Raw genomic sequence first — 10,533 nt, 5'->3', positions numbered from 1 at the left:
GTCGAGCTCGCGTTCGAGCTCGGCAGCTCGAGCTCGTGAAATCGAACTCGAACTCGAGTTCGAGCTCTAGCTCGAGCTCGAGCTTGAAGTTACAGAGTCGAGCTCGAGCTCGACTCGTTGCCAGGCCTAATTTAGATAGTTGGGATTTTGTTTTGTCAAGCCATTTTCATTGAGAATGCATTTCTATTTTAATTCTCAATTTTTTGAAATTATAGGTCACATGGGTTTGTTATACTTGTCACCATGTCTTTTCTTGTTTCAAATCAATTAAAATTATTTCAAATGGCAAGACTCACTTTGATTATTTTATAATTTCAGATATTCAATCAATTTGGTCATCTGTCACATCAAAATTACATATACATATATTCAACATTATCACACCTATATACCTATATTTGGAAACAACTAATATAAACATATTCTCAATTTTCTCACAAAAATCAATAAAGCATTTCTACACGTTTTCAATTGTTGGAAACTGAAAATGAAAATGAAAATGAAAACACAACTAAATGGGCTCTTAATGTCTCGCATTAGTGTCACACTAACATGCAAGAATAATTACATTGCCTTTCGTAAAGGTTTGATGTTATTGCATGTAGAATTGTGGTTTGCAAAATTGTATATAGTACCGTTGGAGTTTGTTTCCGTCCAATAATTAGATACATCGATTAATAAAATTTGTAAAATTTGTTGATATAAACAAAGCAGTTGAATGAAAATCTTTACCCCTGATTGACTTATTATAAGATTATTGTAAATCAAATAATTTTTTTCTGACTACAGTACTATCCTTATAAGGTTGAGATGTATTTTCTCATATGTATTAGTATGTGAAGATACATAAAAGTAGTTTAGTCAGAAACGATTTGTTTGACTTGTAATAAATTTTGTAATAAGTTAATTGGGATAAATACATATTTTCATTCAACTTTTTTGCTCATGTCAACAAATTTTATAAATCTTACTAAGGATAGATCTATCTGTTGGCAGAAATAAATATAAATGGTACCAGATATAATTTCTTTAGATCATTTACGTATAATTACACCAAACTTCGTAAGAAGATGGTGTGATTATTGCCTAATTGAATTAATGCGTGTTCCTTTGTCATTTGTTTGAGTAGATTGATTATAGTTACATCATAAATTTTCGATTATCAACAATTAAATATATTTTAATTATTAACATTAAATATGTATAATTAATTTGTTTCTTCAATAAGAAATCAAGAATTATGTAGCAAACCCTTAGTGTTTACACTCTATTAGCTTTCCAATAACAGAAAGGTAAAACTAACTAAAATTCATGAAGAGCAGCTTCCAAACCAATGATCAAGAAGCTTATCATAAGCAATTTGGGGCTAGCGATCGCAAGGACCATGGCATCCGAGCCAACTACCTCAAACACCAACTTATTCCTATTTGCCCAAAGGGACTAGCAGAGAGTAAAAAAGTAAGTGAATTCTGCAGATTCAACTTTGGGAATACATGCCACATCCAATCCTCCATGCCAAGGCCTCCTCGTGCAATCTTCGAGGTAGGAAGTTGAGACACAATCCACGCACATGAACGAAGGAGCACTCGATAAGAACGTGCGTTAAATCGTCCTCCTCAAGACCGCATAGCCCCCACAACCCATCTGGTGAAACCACCTCCTCCTCAAAGTCATATGAGTTGGCAGTGCTTACAACGTTTCTCAAGTCGACAAGCCTGTTTACATAGTATAGCCATATTAAACTCCTTTCCGGCTCCTAAAGTGTAGCCCCCCTCCTCATTTCCTTTGCACAAAGTTCTCCAAGCCAGTCTGTAGCACCCCCTTTGCTACAAGTGCTATATCTACCATAAATGTCATACTTATAATAATCCCTGTGTTTATATATATAAATGCACATAATTATCTAATTAATTTGCATAGGTAATCCCAACACGTCATAATTGGTATTATCAACCCACAACATTATATATATATACACATCACACATCACAAAGTGATTCGTCACAGGTAATCCGTACGCTTATATTCTCTCTGTACAAACAAAATGTGGTTTGTACTCTAACTGACAAAGAGGAGAAGACTGCATACTGGCCCGACCTGCTTGAGTATAGCGCGCGGACCTATTTTTCAACAGTGAGAAACCTCAAAATCTACTCCTGAAAGAAAATGTCAGCAGGGGAATGAGCCTGCCACTCAGTAAGCAAATAACCAGTCCTATCTATATATGTATACCAAATATAACCTCAAACAAGATACATAGGCAATATGCATAGAATATATAGTCAATTTGCTTCCACATAACCATCTTTATTACACCACATAGTTATCACGCAATAAGACAATCAATTAAACTTTCTCTTTTTCCTAGTTTGCTTACCAGAAGGTGATATTGTGTTTTTCCCGTCAACTCAATCTCACCATTATTAAATTTAAGTGAATCCCCTTGACAGCCGGCTCATCAATCTCATTTCGCACATAGCATTTTCATTTCGCACATAGCTCTTTCATATCGCATCAAAGCTCTTTTCATATCGCATCAAAGCTCTTTTCATCTCATTTCGCCTTATAGGCTTTTCAACACATCAAGGGGTATTCACACCACAATTATATTCAATTTCCACCACTCCCTCATTTCCACATATCACCATTCTTGTAAGCAACTAGTAACGTAAAACCATATATCAATACATTCTCATTTTCAGACACTCACAACACATCAAACAACAAACATAATATTTCAATGTACATTCTCATTCCATGTACACAATATCATCAATCAAATCAAATCATTCACCACTCATATATTTTCAGATAAATCAATGTCTGCATGAACCACAAATACATATAACAGTAAAACCACAAATACAGAAGACATATATAGATAATACTAATTATTTACTTACCTCAACCTCACAATGTTTCTTTCTACTCAATCGCTAATTGTCAGTCCTTTCACCTCACCCCCGTATCCTATAATGAGTTATATCACATACAATTAATATATCGAGAATATCGTAATTTCTTTTAAATATAATACTAAATCTTATTCGTACGATTTCTAATAATTCTTTAATATTCCACTTCTATCGAAGTACAAATCTTCTTTTTTCCTCTTAAATAACATAATATTTCTTAAATATAACTTCCGTATTTCTATGAATTTTCTGTCAATTTATCATTGCTATACAATTTAATTAAGAAATAATACATAGAATTACATATTTGGTTAATCATTCCGATGGAATTGTGTAAATTAGCTATCATGATAATTAAATATAACAAATCTAATATTTTAATCACCCAACTATATCATTTTTATAGCAAATGTAATATTTAATTTGACACTAATTTAAATAGCCAAAATCATAAAATATTCCGATTAAATAATACATCACTTAGTATAAACAACATTTAATAAACGGATTAATTAAATAATATAATTATATAAATTAATAATAATTAAAACAGAAACTCACCTCCGCTGCGTACTACAGAAACCGAAAATGAAAATTGCAAATTTTGATAAGTTGTATATTTGTGAGTAAGCACATACATATATATGTAGAGGTGGGGCGGTGGGTGATGGCCCACCCCCAAATCCTTTACCCTTTCTTTTTCTTTTGTTTTCTCTTTCTTTCATATATATATATGTATGTAAATATATTATTTACTAGTATGTATATATCATTTACATATATATATATATATTACTAAATAATATATATATTATATATATGATATTATTATTACTTTATTTATTTAATTAGACTTTTTTCAAAATACCCATTACGTCCCTCCTAATTTCTTAATTAATATAATTTGCTCTCAAATATTATAACGAGCTCCAATTTAACCCGTTCAAATTTTATTATATTCTAATTATGGCCCATAATTTATTTACCAATTAACTAAGTTTCATAAAAATTTACCAATTAATCTCTCAATTATATATTATAATTTTCGGGGCGTCATACAGCCAATGGATTTTTTGTTCACTATCTTGGTGCCAAAAGAAATTTGCAGGCATGCTCTCAATTTTAGACAGGACTGTTGGAAAAATTGAAAGACTGTGTCGTGGAAAAACTACTGCCTTGAAAGCGAATTTTCGGTACTACCATGGTGCAGATAGTATAAACCGATCGCTCCCCAAGATTAACACAGCTATTACTTTCTTACACGCGCACTCGTGGAAGAAAGCTTAGAACAACGAATAAAAATAACACTCAGAAATAAAATGAGAAAAGGAGCTAGAAGGGAAGAAGAGGCTCTCAATATTTTTTGGTGTGAAAATGAAGGAGAACTCATGCCTATTTATAGAGCCATGACTAAGTTGGTGAAATAAATTGGACACTATCCAATCCTTATAATCCAACGGGTATAATAGAAAAAAACTGAATTTGTTTGTTAATAAGCTAAAAACTAGGCAAGTGACATGGTCTCTTATTAGTCATTCCTAACAATCCCCCACAAATGACTAATATAGAAGAAGAATATGATTTCTGAGTGAAGTAATAGATATATTTAAGCATTAATATCTTTCGATTGAATTAATGCATAGTGAAGCGAGGCAATCAATTTGGCTAACGAGAGTGATATGACTATTGAACTTTCGATAGCTCAAATTGAGACCCCCACAATCACGTATGAATTCCTTAGTGTTCGTTGTTCTGCGATAAAGTTCCGAGCTCTATTAATGGCCATGCACTTATACCTTGGGTTCAAATGAGTGCTCTAGAAAGAACTTTCATTTTTCTTTCATAGAAGGCGGCCCACCTCCACACTCAACACAGATAGCTTCATCAAGTCTATAGACCACTCAACAACTGAGCTATGACGCTATCTTCCTGAACAAAGTCAAAGTTATCCATCAACTCCTTATTAGGACCACCCAAACATAGGGCTATGGATTTATATGGTCAAAACCATATTTCATCAAGCAATGGATTTTAACCCCATTGCTCTCGAAGACTCAAAGATAATTCTCCTGGTTAGTCCTTTTGTGAGAGGATCTGCCAAGTTCCTCTCGGACCTCACATAATCTAGAGAGATGATCCCATTCTTTAGGAGTTCTTTCACTGCTTCATGTCTGATACGAATATGCTCCTTTTGCCATTGTAAGCATAGTTCTTGGCAATTCCAATAGCAGCTTGGGAGTCATAGTGTAGAGACACTGGCACAGTTGACCCCCACAAGGGCACATCTCCCAATAAGTTTCTCAGCCTTATGGTTTTTGAACATAAGGCACAACTCGGATGCCCTGTCAAGCAGATGGAGGTGTTCGAGAAGTGCTATAAAAAAATAGAAAACGGCCAATGGAACGGCCCAAGGGCAATGGAGGTTGGAGTAAGTATGTTGTAATTAAATTTTTGAATTTAAAATTATTTTTTAAAATTTTACTAATCAATTAATCTGTTCGCAGGAGTTGTTCCTGAGAATGATGGAGGAACGCTAGACCCAACCACACAGTGATCAAGATCCTCCATCATCCTTTCAAGGCTCGGTGGCCCCAACCGAGCAATAGTTGTGGTTGTCAGCAGTGGGAGGCCGGAAAAGAGGTCAAGTATTCAGTCTTGGCTTCGAGGCCCACCACATGATTGGTGGATCATCCCAGCCCAACTCGTCCACTACTCCATCGCCTTTACCACCACAATCGCCACGCCCCGACCTTGATGATCGGGTCACGAGGCTCGAGGAATGGATGCAGCGAATGTCTACCACCTGGCCCGCTCCTCCTTCGCCCATACTATCCCAGCCTCCAACTGATCCCTCGACACTCGACGACGAGGACGAGGCCTGTTTAGATTAGGAATTTTTTATTTGTATAGATACAATTTTAAAACAATATTGTAATTTTGTTGATTAAATTGTTTTTATTTTCTTGCTGTATTATTTTTTATATATAATATTTCCCATTTAATAAATTCAACTATATATTTAAAACAAAAAATTGAACAATTTACTATAACAAAAATTAGTATTATAATAAATTAAATACAAATAAATAATATAAAAAGTATTTTAATTTTGTAAGGACTTTTGTAATAATTTTTGAAATACGTACCACTATCATATAACTAGGAAATCTGTTTCGAAGATCGTACCAAAGCGTGTTAGTATTTATAAAAAAAATAGTTTAAAAAATCATTACTAGAGCGGGAATAAAAATCGGTACAACAATCGATACAACAGTAAAACTAACGTTTAAAACAGGAGCCACAAAGATTGTAACAATAAGTGCTGAAAAAGATTTATACAAAAAGAGTGACAAAAGCCGTTACAAAATAATGCTAGGCCGTTAAAAATAGAATTGAAAAGACCGTTCCAACATTGATGCACTCTTATAACTATATGTGTTACAATAGTCATTCAAATACGACATATATAAAATTCAAATTGACCATTCCATAAACAGTAGCAAAGTCATTTTTTGTATTTAATCAAGTATTGTAACGGCCTCTAAGGCCGATACAACGTCCGTTACAATTTGTAACGGCTACATGATAAGCTGTTATAAATATTTTATAACGCTCAAAATAGTCGTGGCAGGCCGACCATTACAAAAATTAAAAAATTGTTATAAAATATTAACTCGATCGTTACAAAAATGGATACAATAAATTGATTTTTTTGTAATGGTGCAATGTAGTTCTATTTACAAAATTACAAATATACTCCTCTTAGGGATGTCAATTTAATTCACCTCAATGGTATATTTAAAATATTTTATCATTAAATAAGAGTGTACTTGTAATTATTATTATAATTTTAAAGGATATATTTATAACTTTGCAAAAAAATATGTGGTATTTCACTAGTTAGAACTAATTTTGCGTTGGCATCCATGTAATTTACTCAATTATCTATTTCTGTCTTTTGTTGTAATTTTATATATACGCAGTATATATAATTAAAATGTTTACACGCTTAAAATGCACTTGTTATATAAAATATAAAATAAAACTAGAAAACCATATCACAACATCTTAATCGAAATTTGTACAATGTTCTGGGGACCAATCACATGTTTTTTGTGCTCGCATATTTTATACATTTGCCAGGCTCATCACACGATGTTCGACCACGACAACTATGAATAATTTGACAAGTAAGAAGGAAAATTGGATTTTAATGGAGAATGAAAATATTTAACGAGGGATCTTTGTTGTTTTTTAATATATATCGGACGAAAACAAATAAGTTCCTAACAGTTTTATTTATTAAAATTTTTAGCTGTTAACTTTCGTATTATTCTTAAGGGTGAATTACATCGACAATTCTTGATATTAGCACTATAGAAAAAAGGTGGAATTTAGCATGGTCAGAACAATTGTTTCAAAGCCCGTTCCATCTTGGAACCGTCTTTGGAACACATCATGAATGGATATTGAAACATGACGTCTAGTGAAATATTTTTTCTGGGTTATAAATTTCGAACGATCTAACTATTATGTTGAGTTCCAAAAAAATAGTTACTAAACCCGTTTCACATTCCGTGCCAAAATAGTAATGAAAAATCGTTCGAACTCAGTTTAAAACACTATATTAGATTTAGGAATGGTCACAACCAAACCGTTCCTATATTTATTGCAATATATGTCCAAAAAATGACAGTTCGAAAATGTATTCATATATGAGGTACAATTTAGAATGATTTTTGTACACTCTTAATAAAATATGCTAAAAATTATTCCAAAATATGAGTTTTATTTAAGAAACAATGTGTTTCTAAAATCGTTCCAAAAACTAGTACAAATTGGAACGGTTCTTTTAAAATATTTTCTAGGTGTTATTGAGTCCGTTCCAATTGAAATTCAATATTTATATCTCAACGGTCTTACTGACCGTTCCAAAAACCGTCTCAATTACCGTCCAAAAAGTATGAATTAACGGCTAGATATTTGTTCCTATACCCATTCTAAAGACCGTTTTAAATTTTTCTATATAAATGTGTTCCTCTCTTTCCATTTAATCTCACAATTTTCTTCCATTCTCGAATTGTCATTGATATTTGGAGTTATTTGGTGTAATAGTATAAAAATTAATTGTACTTATATCATTGTATGAATTTCATTTTTAATGATTATTATAGTAATTCAATTTTTTTACAATTTAATATTTTATTTACCAAATTAATTAATTAAATTCTTGATAGGGCTAAGTTAAGTTGTTAAGTTCGCTACTGTACCAAATTACATGGTGATGTATATTGGTAAAAATTATTAACCTGCAAGGGTAAAAAAATAATTTGACATATATGAGGCACATATTAAACAAATGCAACCCACCACACCATATAACTTCCAACACAAATATACATACCAAATATATTAATTTTTTAAGGTAACCACTATTCATTGGTAATGACTATTTTTTCTTGCAAAAAGACATCTCTCGAAAACCGTATTTCACCTAGTGCATAATTGTGTCGTGAGTAAAATTTTCAATTTTATCCCTTCGTAAAAAACCTCGACCAAATCACATGACTTTTTATAAATTCTTGATTCGGAAATGATCTAGCGACCATCGTAAATTAAGACATATCTAGATTCAAACTGAGTCAACGTTGAGTTGGAACGACCTTAATACTAAAATTGTGCCCCTTATAAGATCAATAGAAAAATTGAGGGCATTTGTGTAATCTTTCAAATCCTTTAGGTGGGCCCACATCATATATATTTGAATTTCTAAAGTAAACTTAATGTAACTAAAATGTAAAGAAAGAGTGCAATAAATGGAAAGCGTGTAACGTGTGGTTGAGTATTGGAAGGAAGAAAGAGAGAATGAATGGCCTAATGTGTCGTGAAACCTGGTTTAACGCGTGTTTCTATTCATGTTTTCAGGACAAGTAAAGTGCGAGTAAGGAAGACCATTACATCCTTTCAATCGGTCGGGTGTTGTTGGATGGATGGGATTGCAAAAATTGGGAAAAAAAATATAAATTTAACTGTAAAAAAATCAATTTTTAAAAAATTATAAATTTCACTGTAACGAAAATTGGGAGTGTTTTAAAATACGAATAAAAAGTGAAAAAATATCAATTTTTCAATATATTACAGAAATTGGTGAAGAGAAATTTATACCTATTGATTGAAATAAATTTAATTTAAGCAGTTTAAAAATATAAATTAAAAATTAAAAATATCTTTTCCAACTCGTTTTCAGCAAAAAAGCTGATACTATTTAAGTTGAAACTATGACAAACAGTCTTTTATTTGATAGTACTTCAAATCGAGATATGAACTTTCGAAATTAGGAAAATGCAAACAACATTTTCGTGATATTGCAAATGAACAAATTACCCTTTATGAAAAAAAAAAAATCAATTTATCTCCCTATGTTTTCCAATATATAGCAATTTAAACAATTTACTTTTTTAGATACGGAGGTAAATTATTTTATTTTAAAAAATATAGAGTACATTACTATTTTTTTTTATAGGAGTAATTTGCTCATTCACAATATCGTGGAGGATAAATTGCTATTCACCCAATATTTCTAAGAAATCTTGATGAGTTACTTGAAATTTGATATACTTGTACTTCATTTCTATTTTTCAATAAAGGTGATAATATATTATTACATCATTATTTCAAAAAAAAAAATGATTAACACATCATTGTTTTCTCATTAATAATCAATATATAATGGGTGGATTAAGAATTCATTGACTCCATCTTCAATACTTGAATCCCTGCTCTCAGAAACCTTCTTCACAAACCAAAATATATAACAAAAAATTATTCAAAATAATTTAGGGTAAACTTACAACGATTTTTCCTGAGTTTTGTCATAGTTATAAATATTGTCTCATTGTCTGAAAAATTCAATACCCCTAATTTAATGGTCGTCTGACAATTAACCCAATTCATTAGTCTCCATTAGGTTTTCTTATATTTTTTGTCGTGAACTAATCAGAATACCGTGTGATTATGAATTATAATTTATACTTAGTTTTATAATTTTTTATGGATTAAGTGGACAATTTTTTATTTTTTTCCATCCAACTTGTCCAGTGGTTTTACAAATTAAAAAAAGAATAAAATACAACAAATCCAAAGTTGACAATTCCAGGCTTCCATTCAAAATTACATAATTTCATCAAATCTTAGAGGCGTGATAATAATTTTCTTAATAATAAGAAAGCATTAATAATTATAATAAATTTTAATGAGGCTCATTGTCATTTACCCAATAATTTAATATTTTTATAAAGTACAAAAAAGCATCATGTAAATTACAAAAAATAACAAACTTTTCTTTAAAAAATATTAGCAAAAAATAAAAAAAAAAAAGAAAATGAAAAAGATATACCATAGTCCCAATTTCATAATTAAAATAATTAATTCATATTGCAAAGAAAAGAATACGTGCCCTACTTATAAACCAACAAAAAAAAAAAAAAAAGAAAGAAAAAACCTCATTGATGTGTCCGCATGATTCATGTGGGACAGTATAGAGATACTAACATTGAAATGTGATTGTCTTGGTTAAGTAGTTAACCATTACATTCATTCATATTTCGCTATCAACGAA

General features: G+C 31.3%; 1 long non-coding RNA gene across 1 annotated transcript; it reads right to left on the bottom strand.

The window, feature by feature from the left end:
- Positions 1-1,921: 1,921 nt before the first annotated feature.
- Positions 1,922-3,541, bottom strand: LOC148787076 (uncharacterized). The gene is made up of 3 exons (XR_016066695.1): positions 3,477-3,541; positions 2,904-2,970; positions 1,922-2,156 (listed from the first exon to the last, which is right to left on the bottom strand). It is a non-coding gene; the product is annotated as an uncharacterized LOC148787076 (long non-coding RNA).
- Between the last annotated feature and the right edge of the window lie 6,992 nt (positions 3,542-10,533).

Source organism: Sesamum indicum, linkage group LG8 (assembly GCF_026168435.1).
Source record: "Sesamum indicum cultivar Baizhima isolate 11 linkage group LG8, ASM2616843v1, whole genome shotgun sequence".
Taxonomy (NCBI): Eukaryota; Viridiplantae; Streptophyta; class Magnoliopsida; order Lamiales; family Pedaliaceae; genus Sesamum; species Sesamum indicum.
This window is presented reverse-complemented; position numbering and strand designations above follow the sequence as displayed.